General features: G+C 48.7%; 1 protein-coding gene across 2 annotated transcripts in view; it reads right to left on the bottom strand.

Moving 5' to 3' along the window:
- CHST11 (carbohydrate sulfotransferase 11) overlaps positions 1-16,444 on the bottom strand; it is a 173,744-nt gene that overhangs the window by 155,773 nt on the left and 1,527 nt on the right. The gene's annotated exons all lie outside the window — the stretch shown is intronic.

The raw sequence follows: 16,444 nt of genomic DNA, 5'->3' as shown, positions 1-16,444 counted from the left end.
AGCAATTACAGAAGCCAGACCTTCCACCTTCTGCATCCCATAATGACTCTGGATCCATACTCCCAGAGGGTTAAAGAATAGGAAAGTTGTGGTCCAGGAGGTGACGCAATGATAAAGCTTTGGACTCTCAAGCATGAGGTCCTGAGTTCGATCCCCGGCAGCACATGTGCCAGAGTGATGTCTGGTGTTTTCTCTTTCCTATCTTTCTCATCAATAAATTAAAAAGTTAAAAAAAAAAAAAGTTAAGAGTCAGCTGTGGGGAGTTAACACAGCAGTTTAAAAAAAAAAAAAAAAAAGAATAGGAAAGCTACCAGGGAAGGAGATGGGATACGGAGTTCTGGTGGTGGGAATTGTGTGGAGTTGTACCCCTGTTATCCTATGGTTTTTGTCAGTATTTCCATTTTATAAATAATAAATAAATAAGAGAGTGTAATGAAACCAAGTCTAAATCTGCTCTCATCTGGAAAGGTAGGACACCCTAACCTTTGCCAGGGCCCATGTCAGTGCTGGGTGCCCACCTTCTGCTCCAGGTGACTGACAGCTTCACTTGTCTGGGGCCTGCTGTGCCCCCAGCACCCGCCCCAGCCTTCCCTCCTCACAGGCTGGGTGCAGCTCTGCATGTCCCTCAGGGCTTCAACCACTGACCACTGTCCTCTCTGTAGTGGCCCTCCTGTCCCCATTGCCTGTGGTTTCATGACAGGTGAGCGGGGCTGGGCAGTGGCACCCGGCCTCAAGGCTCCAGACTTCACCATGAAGAAAGGCAGGTCTGTGGGGGTGGGGGAAAGTGAGGTGTCACCCCAAACAGAGGCTGGGGGCCCAGGTGAAGAGGAAGGTGTGGCTTAAGCTTCACCAGCACGCCAGTCCCTGTGGCCACACCCACCTCGAAGCCACGCCCACCGCGAGGCCACCCACAGCAGCCAGCCAGCCCTGCTAGCAGGTAAACTGAGATGGGGCTGAGCTTTCCCTAGGGGCCAGTCAAAACCAGGCCCATCAAATAGTGGCTTTCTGAGCTCATGAGCTGAACACAGAGCACCCACGGGGCAACAGGGATTGGTGGCTCATCTAGGCTACTGGTTGACCAGAAGGGGCCTGCTCCACCTCTCTAGGCTCCTGCACTTCCCATGCCTCAGTTTCCCCACCTGGCCAGTAAGACCAACAACCCTCCACCTCTCAGCAAGGCATAGAAGATTAGGGGAAATCGGAGTGGGTGTAGCAGTAGAATAACTGCCTTGCATGCAAAAGGGTTTACTCCCTGCCACTGCCCAGTAAGTGAGCACTGGGCACAACAAGACCAAGCACCAAGAGCATTTCCTGGACACCGGAGAGTCATGTCAACCTGCACCCTTCCTCTGGAAAAAATAAAATAACTAGAGAGATATCTATCTCACAGGGTAGAGGATCTGCACAAAGGCTAGGTTTGAGCCCCAGCACCACATGGGAGGTGCTTTGGCACTAGAGGAAGCTCCAGTTTTATGATGCCTCTACTTCTGTCTCTCTGTCTTAAACCAGACTATGAAGTCATGTGAAGCTCCAACTTCCACCACCAACAAAAAAGAATAGGATAAACTAATATCCAAATGAAGTAGAAAGTAAATCTGGAGGGGCACAAGTTTCAAGGGTGGAAAGTGTTTCTTGTAAAGAAAGGTGAGTGCTGATCAATGAACTCCCCACCCCTGTCCCACAAGTGTCAAGCTCAGGAGAGACTGTCTCTGACAGCCAAAAGACATGGCAGGAGAGACCCTTGACCTCAGGCGGAAGCAGTTTAGGTCTAGACCAAATCAGAACCAGAATCTGTTTATTTTATTTTATTTTATTTATTCCCTCTTGTTGCCCTTGTTGTTTTATTGTTGTAGTGATTGTTGTTGTTATTGATGTTGTCGTTGTTGGATAGGACAGACAGAAATGAAGAGAGAAGGGGAAGACAGAGAGGGGAAGAGAAAGATAGACACCTGCAGACCTGCTTCACCGCTTGTGAAGCGACTCCCTTGCAGGTGGGGAGCCGGGGACTCGAACTGGGATCCTCATGCCGGTCCTTGCGCTTTGCGCCACGTTCGCTTAACCTGCTGCACTACCGCCCTGCTCCCACCAGAATCTGTTTTATGCTGTACCAGAGAAAAGCCCAGGTCTAAGGCAGGTCGATACCTCCAAGAGGACTCACAGTCTGACTTCCCATTCATTATTCTCTCAGATGACGGGAGGAGAGAGTAGGGGAGAGATAGACAGAGAGAGATGGACACTAAAGTACTGTTCTACCACCCATAGAGCTCGCCCTGTGACCTCCAGGTGCTCACACGTGGTGCTGGGGCTCAACCCCAGGCCCTCACACATACATGGTAAGGCAAGTGCTCTACCAGGTAAAACTGCCCACCCTATAGCCTTTTAGCCCAATTTCAGTACCTGCCATGATGGCATAGGCAGGGATGAGCCTTTGCTCTGGAATGAATAGCATCTACTAGTGGAAGCTCGACCAGACCTGCAGTTAAGACAGGAGATAAATCAGCCTGTTGGAGCACGAGCTCACAGGCCTGAGGCATGGGTTCAAGCCCTGGCACCACCTTCACCAGAGCTAAGCAGTGTTGTGATCCCTTATCTCTCATAGTAAATCAATCTTTAAAAGACATGGAGGGGGAGTTGGGCGGTAGCACAGCAGGTTAAGTACATGTCGCATGAAGCGCAAGAACCAGCATAAGGATCCCAGTTCAAGCCCCCAGCTCCCCAGCTGCAGGGGGGTCGTTTCACAGGCAGTGAAGCAGGTCTGCAGGTGTCTATCTTTCTCTCCCCGTCTCCCCCTCCTCTCTCCATTTCTCTCTGTCCTATCCAACAACAGTGACATCAATAACAACAACAATAACTACAACAACAATAAAAAAGTAAGGGCAACAAAAGGGAAAATAAATAAAATAAAATGTTTTTTAAAAAAAAGACACGGAGGTTACTAGGGAAAAGTAGAGACAGGATGGAGGTGTGGATCGACCTGCCAATGCCCATGTCCAGCAGAGAAGCAATCACACAAGCCAGACCTCTCACCTTCTGTGCCCCACAGAGATCTTTGGTCCATCCCCCCAGAGGGTTAAGAATAGGGAAGCTATTCTTGGAATGATGGAAGGATGGGATACGGAACTTTGGTAGTAGGAATTCTATCAATTGTACCCCTCTTATCCCACAATCTTGTCTATCAGTATTAAATTACTAACAATAATAATAATAAACTTGAAAAATAAGAAAACACACAGCAGAACTTGGGTTTTGTGTATCGCACCAAGTAAAAGACTCTGGGGTGGGGGTGCAGGGCATTCAGGTCCTGGAACATGATAGCAGAGAAGAACCTAGTGGGAGTTAAATTGTTATGTGGGAAACAGGGAAATGTCACACATGTACAAACTACTATATTTTACTATTGACTGTAAGCCATTAACCCCCCAATAAAGAAAAATTTTAAAAAGACACGGAGGTGACTGGTGTGTGTGAGAAGAGCTCACAAAATGCTGCTCCTCCACCCACTCAGGGCTGGGGGGGGGGGGGCAGGTTGCCAGGCCAGCATCTTATCCTCTGCTGCCAGAGGCTCCTCTGCCCCACCCCCCACACTCCCAAACCAAGGGCTTTTTTTTTTTTTGCCTCCAGGGTTATTGCTGGGGCTTGGTGCCTGCACTATGAATCCACTGCTCCTGGAAGCCATTTTTTCCATTTGGTGCCCTTGTTGTTATTGTTGTTAGACAGGACAGAGAGAAATCAAGAGAGATGGGAAGACAGAAGGGGAGAAATAGACACCTGTAGACCTGCTTCACCACTTGTGGAGCGATGCCCCTGCAGGTGGGGAACCGGGGGCTCGAACCGGGATCTTTACTCCGGTCCTTGTGTTTCATACCATGTGTGCTTAACCCGCTGGCTACCACCCTCCCCACCTGCCCAAGGGGTTTCTAATCACATCCACCTTCCTTCTCCCTGCTCGATTCTCTCTAGAGCCCTTGTCACCAAGATTTGATACGTGTGCTGTTTCCTGGGTCTCCCCCAGCAGGATGTTCCTGGAGGATCTGAGTTTGGTCTGTTTCTCCCCCTCAAGGTTATTGCTGGGGCTCAGTGCCTGCATCATTACACAAAAACTCTACCATTCCCAGGGCCACTTTTTTCTTTTTCTTTCTTTTGATAGAGACACCCGCAGCCCTGCTCCACTACTCATGAAACCCCCCTGCAGGTGGGGACCAGGAGCTTCAACTCCGGTCCTCGCATGTGACAATGAGTGTGGTCTACCCAAGTAAGCCACCACAAGGCCCCAATCTCTCTTTTGTTCCCTGGCATGTCATCAGTGCCGCATCAGAGGACAACCAGGGCCTAAATGCTGCTCTTGGAGCTGCAAAGTCTGGGGGCTGGGCTAACAGGTATCCATGTGCAAGGATCCAAGGTAAAATATGGTAACTATGAAGAAACGTAAGTGTTCCCTTACAACACCGCCTTCCGAGGCCTTTCTGTGTGTGTCTGCTGGGATTCTTTGAAGTTTTAACAGTTCCTGAGAGAGATCCACTCACTTATTTCACTTGACTTACCTTTGTGGGATTTTCTTCCCCAAAAAGCTTTCAAGATAACCACTCCAGTCAGAGAAAGAGATAAGAACCCTTCTGTTGCCCGGTTTCTTTACCTCTCTCCTTATCTACCTGGGTTAATACTGAACTCTGGTATTGTGGGACACTCAGTCCTACCCAAGCAACTTATCATAGTCCAGCTCTGACGAACCAGCACTGGAAGCACCCAAGGTTAGTGCTGGCTTCTACCCAGTCCTGCTGACAGTAGATCTCACAGCTGCCAACTACACACAAGACCATTGGAGACATGGGCTGCAGAGTCCAATGGCCACAACTATTCCCAAGAGTTCCCACTAAAGACCAAGAGAGAGAGACTTCCCCAGATAATCTATCCTATCCAGTGATAAGCCACTGGTGGAGGTAGGCAGGGAGCCAGAGTGAGGGGACTGCCATGTCCTTTTTTTAAAATTTTTCTTTTTTTTTTAATTACCACCAGGGTACTCACTGGGGTTCAGTGGCTGCATGACAAGTCCACCACTCCTGGTGGCTACTTTTTTCCTTTCATTTGTTATTATTTTTTATTCTTGTATAGAGAGAAATTGAGAGAGTATGGGGAGATAGGAGGAGGAGAAAGAGAGACAACTGCAGACCTGCTTCAGCAATTGTGAAGCCCCTCCCCCCCAGCAAGTGGGGACCAGGAGGCTTGAACCTGGGTCCTTGTACAAGATAATATGTGCAACACTGCCCAGGCCCACCAAGTCTTACAATCACTGCCCTGCTCTCCATGCTCCACTGGATCACCATGTACAACTGAGCTGGGAGGAGATTTACAGACTTCAATATCTACTTTCACCTCAACTGACCCACTCAGAAAAGTGGACAGAGGCTTACAGAGATCCCAGCCAAGGGCCCACAGCTTGGAGGTAACATCCAAGTGCCTGCACACAGAAAATGACTTCCCCACCTCCCACTGTCTTTAGATGCCAGTGACAAGGTTAAAAAAAAATGGTGACAGAATCAGCTGAAAGAACTTGGCCATCTGAACTATCTGGATGAGAAAAAACACGTGGGCTTACAGTCACGATTGTTAGAAAGGTTAAAAATAAGTGGCTTCTGGATGCTCTGAGCTAATGGTCGTGCTGGGTATAAATTATTGATGAGCAAAATAGACGGGGCTGAGTGCTAGAATACAGTCATTATAGAGAGCACTTCAGGCTGCTCTCCTCATCCAGTCCACCCCCTCCTCCCTTCTCAAAGCCCTTCTAGATCTTTCTGGACTACAGAGGCCAGCCAGTCATCTACACCAAAAATCTGATTTCCCAGGCTGCCTTGAAATCAGGCTTCTGGATGTGAATTTAGTTCCCCCAAACAGAACTAGTCAAGCAAGGAAACAGCTCAGGGGCTTACACAACAGATTTTCATGCCTGAGGCCCTGGATAGCCCAGATTCAATACTTAGTGTCACCACCCTAAGCCAGAGCTGAGCAGTGCTCTGGTTAAAAAACAGAAGCAGGGGGAGTCGGGCTGTAGCGCAGGGGGTTAAGCACACATGGCACAAAGCGCAAGGACTGGCTTAAAGATCTCGGTTCGAGCCCTGGCTCCCCACGTGCAGGGGGAGTCGCTTCACAGGCGGTGAAGCAGGTCTGCAGGTGTCTGTCTTTCTCTCCCCCTCTCTGTCTTCCCCTCCTCTCTCCATTTCTCTCTGTCCTATCCAACAACAACGACATCAGTAACAACAATAATTACTACAACAATAAAACAACAAGGGCAACAAAAGGGAATAAATAAATAACAACAACAACAAAAAAAAAAAAACAGAAGCAGGGTGGGAGAAATAGCTAATTTGGATAGTGTGCTGCTTTGCCATGTGCATGACCCAGGTTCAAATCCTGTTGCCTTAAAGGAAGTATCAGTGCCGTGGTCTCTCTCACTATCTAAAACAAAACAAAGCATAGAAGCAGTCACTCAGGATTTAGAAAGCAGGCACGGGACTCTCTCTCACCCAAGTGGCAAACACAGTAACAGGGACACTAGTGTTTTTTCAGGGAAACACAAACACCATCATTTTGCCTCTTTTTTTTTTTTTGCCTCCAGGGTTATCATTGGGGCTCAGTGCCTGCACTATGAATCCACTGCTCCTGGCAGCTATCTTTTTCCCTTTTTTGGTTGTTGGATAGGACAGAGAGAAATGGAGAGAGGAGGGGAAGACAGAGAGGGAGAGAGAAAGATAGACACCTGCAGACCTGCTTCATTGTTTGTGAAGCCCCCCCCCACCCTGTGCACAGGTGGGGAGCCAGGGGCTCGAACCAGGATCCTTACGCCGGTCCTTACGCTTCACACTATGTGTGCTTAACCCAGTGCGCTACCACTCGGCCCTCATCATTTTGCTGTTTATGAAGCTGTACTCATTCTGACTGTCATTTCCATACAGTGCCAGCAGTCCAATCCAGGGCCTGCTTATGCAATGCATGCCTTCACCCTGAGCTGCATGCGTGTGCACACACACCACCAGCCTGACCCAAGGATCTTTAGCAATAGGAACTCACAAACACACACACACACACACACACACACACACACACACACACACACACTACTCACCCACCCACCACAGCTGTAGTGGGGAAGTGGACCAAGCAGGGACTCTGAATTTCTTTTTCTTAAGTAACTTTCATCATGAGTGATATAACAGTGGGGGTAGATAGCATAATGGTTATGCAAAGAGCCTCTCATGCCTGAGGCTCCACAGTCCCAGGTTCAATCCCCCATATCACCATAAACCAGAGCTGAGGAGTGCTCTGGTAAAAAAATAATAATAATAAAAAAATAATAATAATAAAATGAGTGATATAACATTGCATTATGAAATTAGAAGATTGAAGAGGTGTAGGTTCACACACACATTCATCACCTAAAAGTCTGGAATCAGGATTTCTGATCCCTGGTTCTTAGTGCCAGCAACATGTTCATGGAAACTCAGCAGTTTCAAGGACAATCTTAAAGGTTGAGACCATCTGTACCCTTACTTCCACCCCTGAGACATTTTTTTTTCCTTTGAACAGCCATGACAATCTGTGTTTGTTTATCAATTACTACATGAGACTATGAGCTATCAGATTCCCTCCACTTGACACCTCTCTCCTGAAAACATGTAGACTACCTTCTAGTTCATTCCTTCACCCAGACTGAATCCTAGAGCATGAGGGATAAGGAGGCCTAGGAGAGTCCCCACCACAGGCTGTCTGTGCCTCACAGGCTAACTCCTCTGCAGGCCAGAGACTAGGGGACATGAACCAAGGTGAGGTGGCTTTGAGAATCACTTTTATTCTTTCAATGTTTCCTAAGCACCTCTTCTTGGTCAGGCTCAGAGACAGAATCCACACCCTGCTGTCTCAAAAGAGGAAGATGGACAAGTAAACAAACCACCATGACCCGTTTCTAAAAGCATTACAGACGGGAAATGGCCAAGGAGGCCCCAGCCAGTTCAGGAGCCCAGGGAGAAGCTACTGTCCCCCTGGTGAGATCTTCCCCACGCCCTGCAGACTCTCTGTCTACTCCTGTCTGAAATTCCATTCTAGACCTGGCCCCAAGGTCAGTAACTGATTTCCCCATTCTTCACATACTGATGCCATCTCATGCCTCGCCCTCCTCCCCCCACAAAAGTGAAGTGGCTGAGCCAGCAGTGACCACCTTAGCCAGGACATGGCCTCAAAGTAACACCAAGTGCTAAGACACATGGCTGCTTCACACACCAGCAAGAAAGAGAAAAGCCACCCACAGAAAGAATGGCATGAGGGGCCAGGCGGTAGCACAGAGGCTTAAGCACACATGGTGCGAAGTGTAAAGACAGACACAAGGATCCTGGTTTGAGCCCCCGGCTTCCCACCTGTTGGGGGGGGGGGAGGGTCGGAGATCACATCACAAGCAGTTAAGCAGGTCTGTCTTTTTCTCTAGAATTCTCTCTGTCCTATCCAACAACAATGACAGCGATAACAACAGTAATAATGATAAATAACAAGGACAACGAAAGGGAAAAATTAGCCTCCAGGAGCAGTGGATTCATAGTGCAGGCACTGAGCACTAGCTATAACCCTGGAGGGAAAAAAAAAAAAAGAACAGCATGATGAGAACTATCCATATCCATTGTAACAGCACTCAAATGTGGGGAGCTGGGTCTCTTGCAATTAATGATACACTGTCATCATTTATGGTAGGTTAGGAAATGGGGAACCCCACACTGGGACCCAGGTCTTCTGCTCCTAAATTCATAAATGAATTCATAAATGCCAAGGAGTACACCTTGAACATTCTGATTATAAATCTTTATTGAAGGGAGTTGGGCGGTAGCGCTGCGGGTTAAGTGCAGTTGGTGCAAAGCACAAGGTCCGGAGTAAGGATCCTGGTTCGAGCCCCTGGCTCCCCACCTGCAGGGGAGTCGCTTCACAGGCGGTGAAGCAGGTCTGCAGGTGTCTAACTTCTCTCCCTTTCTCTTTCTTCCCCATCTCTCTCAACTTCTCTCTGTCTTACCTAACAACGATGACAATAATAACTACAACAACAATAAAAAACAAGGGCAACAAAAGGGAAAATAAATAAATAAATAAATAAAAATCTTTATTGAAAACTATCCCACTAGGGCTAAGGAGACAGCATAATGGTTTTGCAAACAACATTCATGCCTGAGGCTCTGAAGTGTCAGGTTCAAATCCCGGCACCACCATAAGTCAAAGCTTGAGCAATGCTCTGGTGGAAAAGGAAATTTGAAAAATGAGAATTATCTCCCCCCCACACACACACACACAGATATAAGTTCCATGAGAGTAGAGATAAACATGCATGTTATTTCTTCAGTGTCCAGAACAAGGGTGAGGGCCAGGGGGAGAAAAAAAATGGCAACTCCCTGCTCTGATGATCTTAGCCAACCTTTTGAGTTGATCACATCTTATCTAAAACATATCAGATACTAAATTCCAGTAATTTTCTGTTTTTCCTCTCCAGGGTTATCACTGGGGCTCAGTGCTGGCACCACAAATCCACTGCTCCAGGTGGCCATTTGTTTCATTTTTTGGATAGGACAAAGAAATTTAGAGGGAAGAGAGGACAAAGAGATACCTGCAGACCTGCTTCACCGCTCCTGAAGCTTTCTCTGTACAGACGGGTAACAAGGGCTCAAACCTACATCTTTGTGCTGAGTACCATGTGTACCTACCTGGGTGTGCCACTGCCCGGCCCCTATTCTGAGACTCTTCTAAAACTAAATTGGATGACCAGTGATTTCATAGGACAAACTGCCTCCTAGTCACTTTTACTTGTGATTTAAAAAAAAAAAAAGTGTGTTGGGGGAATCACAGAATTTAGTGCAAATTCTTCTCAGGCTGTTGACATAGCTCACCTGGGCCCCTGCCTTGCCAAAATAGCAACCCAGGTTCAAGCCCCCAACACACCACATGGGAGCACTGGGAGCCTAGGGGGAACTCTTCAGCCCTGTGCTATCTCTCCCTCACCATCTGGCTGTCGCTCTACATTTGAAAAAGCCGGAGCAGTGAAGCCTCGGTGATGACAAAATTTAAAAAATAATAATAATAATAAAACCCTCAAATTATTTTCTGGCTGGTACAACTTTAAAAACTGAAAATAGGGGAGTCGGGCTGTAGCACAGCAGGTTAAGCGCAGGTGGCGCAAAGCACAAGGACCAGCATAAGGATCCCGGTTCGAGCCCCGGCTCCCCACCTGCAGGGGAGTAGCTTCACAGGCGGTGAAGCAGGTCTGCAGGTGTCTATCTTTCTCTCCTCCTCTCTGTCTTCCCCTCCTCTCTCCATTTCTCTCTGTCCTATCCAACAATGACAACAACAATAATAACTACAACAATAAAACAACAAGGACAACAAAGGGAAAAAATAAATAAATATTTAAAAAAAATTTTTTTTAAAAAAAGATCACAAAAAAAAAACAAAAACCTGAAAATAGGGGCCGGGTGGCAGTGCAGCAGGTTAAGTGCAGGTGGTGCAAAGCACAAGGACTGGCGTTAAGGATCCTGGTTCGAGCCCCCGGCTCCCCACCTGTAGGGGAGTCACTACACAAGCGGTGAAGCAGGTCTGCAGGTGTCTTTCTCTCCCCCTCTCTGTCTTCCCCTCCTCAATTTCTCTCTGTCCTATCCAACAATAACACCAATAACAACAATAATAATAACAAAGATAAACAACAAGGGCAACAAACGGGAAAAAAATGGCCTCTAGGAGCAGTGGATTTATAGTGCAGGCACTGAGCCCCGACAATAACCCTGGAGGCAAAAAAACCTGAAAATAAGACCTGTGAAATAGCTCACTTGGACAGTGCACTGCTTGGCCATGTGCACAACAAGCCCTCATAGCACTGAAGGAAGTTTTGGAGCTGTGGTCACTTCCTTTTAGATAGATAGATGGGTAGAATGAAAGGAGGGAAGAGAGAGAAAGGCCACATAGGCCCAGGAGATCGTGCAGTTCGATCCCCAGTATCACATGAGCCAGAGGCTCTGGTTAACTCTCTCTCTCCGACATTAATAAATAAAGTCAGAGCAGGCAGGCAGGCAGGTTAGCCTAGTGGGGGAAGGGTGGCACAGGGGACAGGGGACCTGCATGGTAACAATTACAGCAAAGCAAACTCCAGGGCTGCCCAGAGACAAGCACAAAATTTCATGAGAGGGTGCACTTCCAGCCCAGCTCCAAGCCCTCCCTCCCACCCCCGAAAATCCCACTTCTCCCCCATCTGCCATCACTCAGTAACCAGGCCATGCAGGTTCCTGCCTCCAGCTTATTCTGCTTTCTGCCTAGAACATTCTTCCTGAAAGACAGGCGGTTCCCGCACTGCCTGGGGCCCTGCGCTCTAAGGTCACCTGACCCACGGTGTCTCCCAGCTGTGTCCTCCCCCACCTGCCTGTGCTGCCTTCCTCTGCTGGCTGAGCAGCCCACTGGCTGTTGAGCCGAGGGTCCGGCCTCCTGGCTGGAATGAAAACAACTTGGAGCCTCTGTAAGACCTGGCGCACAGCAGAAGGGACTGAGCCAGAGAGCAAGAACAAGCAACCCTTTGCTTTGAGATCTCATCTCCATCTCTCAGATCAATTACCTTTGATCTGAGATGCATCACATTACAAGCCCTGGGCTCCGAAATCGACAGATCAGATTGTCCCCAGTGCTCTCACCAGAGAACCGGTGCACCTGCTGTCAAGATGAAGGTTTTCAGATTCAAAAGAAGTAAAACTCGGAAGTAAACCCAACTTGTGGTTTTTCTCCGAAGCCCAACTCAGGGTTGGTGCCTGCCGGCCAGTGGTTACAAAACTCTTTCTTACTCACCCTCTCCCAGGCCATGTAGGAGCAAGCAGCTCTACGACACAGGGTGGCATCTGTATTCGTGGGCCTTTGATTTCCTGTTGTTAAATGGCTCACTGACAGAAACAGCTTGCTGATAGTCAGCAGAAGGACCTTCGATCCATCTAAACAGCTGCTGTCTCTGCTGGAGGGTGGGTTCCCTCATCCAGGCCCCCAAGGAGCCCCCAGAACCTTGATTTCCACCTCCAAAGAGTGCCACCAGGCCTCCCTGAATGATTGGAAGGAAAAGGCCTAAGTGACTCCAGCTCTGAAAATACTCCGGGAGGTACCAAGGTCAGTCCTGGTCTGACATCTCTGATGGCTTCAGTCATTAATTGGGGCTCCCAGGGTCCTTAAGTCCAAGGCACCTTTAAAGGACAGTACAGAGAGACAACATAGAAACACCCCCTGTGAATGGGAGGGGGGGCACTTCACTTTTTTTGCCTCCAGGATTATCACTGGGGTTCAGTGGCTACACTATGAATCCACTGCTCCTGTGCCCACTTTTTTCCAATTTATTGGACAGGACAGAGAGAAACAGAGAGAAGGGGAAGATAGGGAGAGAGAAAGACCTGCTTCACTGCTTATGAAGTGACCCTTCTGCAGGTGGGGGGCCGGGGGGGGGGGTTCAAACCGGGATCCTTACGCCGGTCTTTGCGCTTCATACTATATGAGCTTAACCCGGTGCGCTACTGCCTGGCCCCTGAAAAGACACTTTAATATGCAATCAAATGTGTGTGAAGAAAAGAGACTCACTCAGTCATGGACTGCCAGCTGGGTGGAGGGGAGATGGAAACACAGGCCAGTCTGTGGGTTTACAAGGACGTGGCCAAATCTTCTGTGTTGTTTTTTTTTTAATTTTTATTATTTTAATTTGTTCTCATATTTGGTATGACAGAGAAAAATTAAGAGTGGAGGGGAAGACAGAGAGGGAGACAGAGAGACACCTGTAGACCTGCTTCACCACTCATGAAGCTTCCCCCTGCCCCTTGCAGGTGGGGACCAGGGAGCTTGAACCCAGGTCCCTGAGCATGGTAACACATGCAACTCAACCAAATGGTCCCCAAATCTTCTGCCTTTCAATCTGATAATGATGAGTTTGCCTGAAGCACAACTTATCCAACAGGATATAAGGCACATACTGCTCCTAAAAAATAAAAAAAAATAGTCTGTAATACACAGATAAAATGATCCAATTGCCTCTGAGCGGCAGAATAATTGTTGCTTTGCTTCTGAACTTCCTAAACTCTTCTAGATGAGCACTTACTGTTTATAATTACATCAGAATCATAAGACAAAAGTGTGTGTGTGTGTGTGTGTGTGTACATTTGATCCCACCAAGTGAAATCACAAAGGGGCAGCCCAAAGAATGTTCAAGTAAAGGCTGTCATCTTTCAAAACAGCCAGCAGGGTAAGGAAACCCCAGGTGACCAAGTCAATATGACACCTAAGGGGGCAGGAGAGAAAAGGAGAAAAGGCTTTCTTCCCCAAGATCCCTCTCACCCCAAAGACCACCAAATGGGGCAAAAGGAAGGTTCAGAGGCTGCAGCTTCACATGGGTGGCCCGGGAGACTTCTCAGCACTGCAAGACAGGACAAGTTTATGAAAACACACACACACACACACACACACACACACACACAGAGAGAGAGAGAGAGAGAGAAACTGCAGGGCTGTGGTTCTTTGTCAACTCTGGGGAGGCGGTTATGCTGGGAAGCTGTCTGTGCTGAGGACTGAAGCTTCAGGTCAGGGGCCGAGAGACCAGGGTCAGCTATGACCCAGCACAGGAGAATGTAAGCACCTTTCCCCTCTCACAGCACAGCAGGAAGACAGAAATCCAGCCTGGGAAGTAGGGTCAATCCCATCTGGTGTAGGATGAATTTGACTCTGAAATCCACATCTCAGTGGAACTCAAGATGGAGAAGGGAAGCCAAAGCAGCAGGCGGATTCAGACTGATTTAGCCAGCACTCATTCATTCATTCATTTTTTTTTTCCCTTCTGATGGGAGCAGCACTCTGGCTACTGTGCTCCTGGGGACCCTGGCCAGCGCTCTTAGTGACACTGGAAGCCATCTCCCTGAGAACAGGAGAGGCAGTTCCTCCAGAACTTGACCACTTCGTGTGTCCCCCTGGGAGTCCCCTTTGTGCAGGACATGTATGAGATGGTGACACTGGGACAAGGCCTGAAACCTGGGCCCTGGCCCCAAACCTGGCTTTCCCAAACTGCTTCCAAACCCATCAGCCACCAGTGATGATCAACTTACTGGAGCTTAGGAATCACTCCGACTGACAAATTAGAAAAGCATGAGGATAAAGGGCCCAGGCTAGAATCAGAGGGAGAGACAGCCAGCACCCTACCAGCTGTCTGCTCCCCCCCCACACACACACACAAATCTTCCCCTGCCCTCCTGGTATTCCCTAGCCACAGTGCAGCCAGGCATACATTCAATTTACAATACTATTTTTCTTTTTCCCCCCTTCTGTCGCCCTTGTTGTTTTATCATTGTTTTGGTTACTGTTGTTACTGATGTTGTTGTTGTATAGGATAGAGGAGAGGAAGACAGAGAGGGGAAGAGAAAGATAGATGCCTGCAGACCTGCTTCACCACCTGTGAAGCGACATCCCTGCAGGTGGGGAGCCGGAGGCTCCAACCAGGATCCTTATGCCAGTCCTTGCACTCTGCGCCATGTGCACTTAACCTACTGCACTACTGCCCGACACCCTACAATACTATTTTTCTATTTCAGATGTACTCACCTGACACACTGGCCAGAGGACTCCCACTTGTCAGCAGCCATAGCTGTGTTGCAGCTGCTGCTCCTCTCCTGAGTGACCTGGAGAGGCAGAGTCAGGCCAAAGCACTGGGCGGCAGAACCCAAGAGCCCTAGGAAAGGCCAGGAGAAGGCAGTGTCTAAGGGAAACAATGTGGTGAGCATGAAGATTTCACACCAGCCGTTGCCCACAGAGTTTAACAAAAACGGGAGGTGAGACAAGATAACGTGCAGTGTGGCTGACAGGGCTTATCTTTCTGTAACTCACCAATGGCACCAGAATTTTCTTGAAACCCCATATATTTCAGAATAGGAAGACTCTTCTGTTGAACTACCTATAGTTTCACATTCGACAGAAGGTGCTGAAAGTAGCATGCACTGTGAACTGGGAAGACATGTCAGAAGTGCAGGCTCACAAAGCTGGGACAAATAAACCACAGCAGAAAGGGAAGATGAGGCTGGCAGCAAGAGGGTCAGGGATAGAGGGGTATGGCCCATATGATCTTAGAAAGGGTAGGACAAAACCACCTTGACTCCCATAGATGCATACAAGAAACTTACACAGGGCTGTAACACAAAGTACTTAATAAAAGAGAGAGAGAGAGAAGAAAATAGCACAGAAGTGCACAGGACTTGCAACAGAGAGGCCCCAGGTTAGATCCCTGGCACTGCCAAGAGCCAAAGCTGAGTGGTACCTGAGGTAAACAGGCAAACATACAGAGAGAGAGAGAGAGGAAGAGAGAGAAGAGGTTCTGTCTCTGGATCCAAAAGGTTGTGCTGAAAAAAGCACACACGATCTCCGACCAGCACCCAAGGCTAGAAACCTAAGTAAATTACCATTTACAAGCAAATCATCATTACAAGTCCAGTATTCTTCCTAGTGTCTCTGGCTAGAGTTATTTGTCAATTCTCAAAGCGGGGGGGGGGGGGGGGGCTGGGGGGGGGAGAGCAGGGGTGCTTGAAAGCCATGGGCAGGATTAGCAGAAACAGTTAGCCTTACACTGAGTAACTCTGAAGAAGCTGCAGGGGGCTGAGCTGTCGTTCCAGACATTTCTGCAGGGGATTCCCAGCATGCTCACTCCAGGCAAAACTTTTAAGTAGCCTAAACACATCTCCGGAGCCCAGGTCATAACACTTGACTGTTTCCACTCTCTGCGTCCCGTGGCCTGGTGTCTGAGGTGCCGATGGTGAGGTCCCGGCTGCTGATACTGCTCGCTATGGCTGCCCGATGTGCTTGCCAGTGTGAGGTCTGCTTTTAAAGCCCCAGTGCTGGTCTGGGTGAGGAGACAGATGCTGCTAAAAATACCCAAGTGCAAACAAAAGCCATCTTTCTGCAAGGCTGGCTGGGATGCCCTGTGGTTCCCGGCAGGGGTGGCAGGGACTCTACTCCTGCCCAGCTGAGAACAGCCTACCAGGGACCCCAGGCAGGCCCGGAGAGTTGTGGGGGGGGGGAGGTGCTGCCAGATCATGGTGTTAGCTTCTCCCCCGGAAGCAGAGAGCCTAGGCAGGAGGCAGTAAAGAACAGCCCCAACCCATTTTCCCTGGAAAGAAATCTGTCTCCAGCCCTCTCCTCCTGGCAATTAGGAAAAACACATTATTGCTCAGACTGTGCTCAGAAAGGCAGCTTGGAGGAGTGAATTTACAAAAATATTTGTTTCAGAGTCAACGTGGCCTGGAGGGGGGACATGTGGAGTGGAGGTGGGGTAGGGAGCACAGTTGGGGTCAGGAGGGAACCAGCCTGTCCCAGGAAGGTGCTACCTGTTGGGTTTCAGGGATGAGCTATGAAACCCCACCAGGCTCTCCAGGCTGCCCCC

This window comes from Erinaceus europaeus, chromosome 7, assembly GCF_950295315.1.
Source record: "Erinaceus europaeus chromosome 7, mEriEur2.1, whole genome shotgun sequence".
Taxonomy (NCBI): Eukaryota; Metazoa; Chordata; class Mammalia; order Eulipotyphla; family Erinaceidae; genus Erinaceus; species Erinaceus europaeus.
Note: the sequence above shows the minus strand (reverse complement) of the source record. Positions and strands in the feature narration are given on the sequence as shown.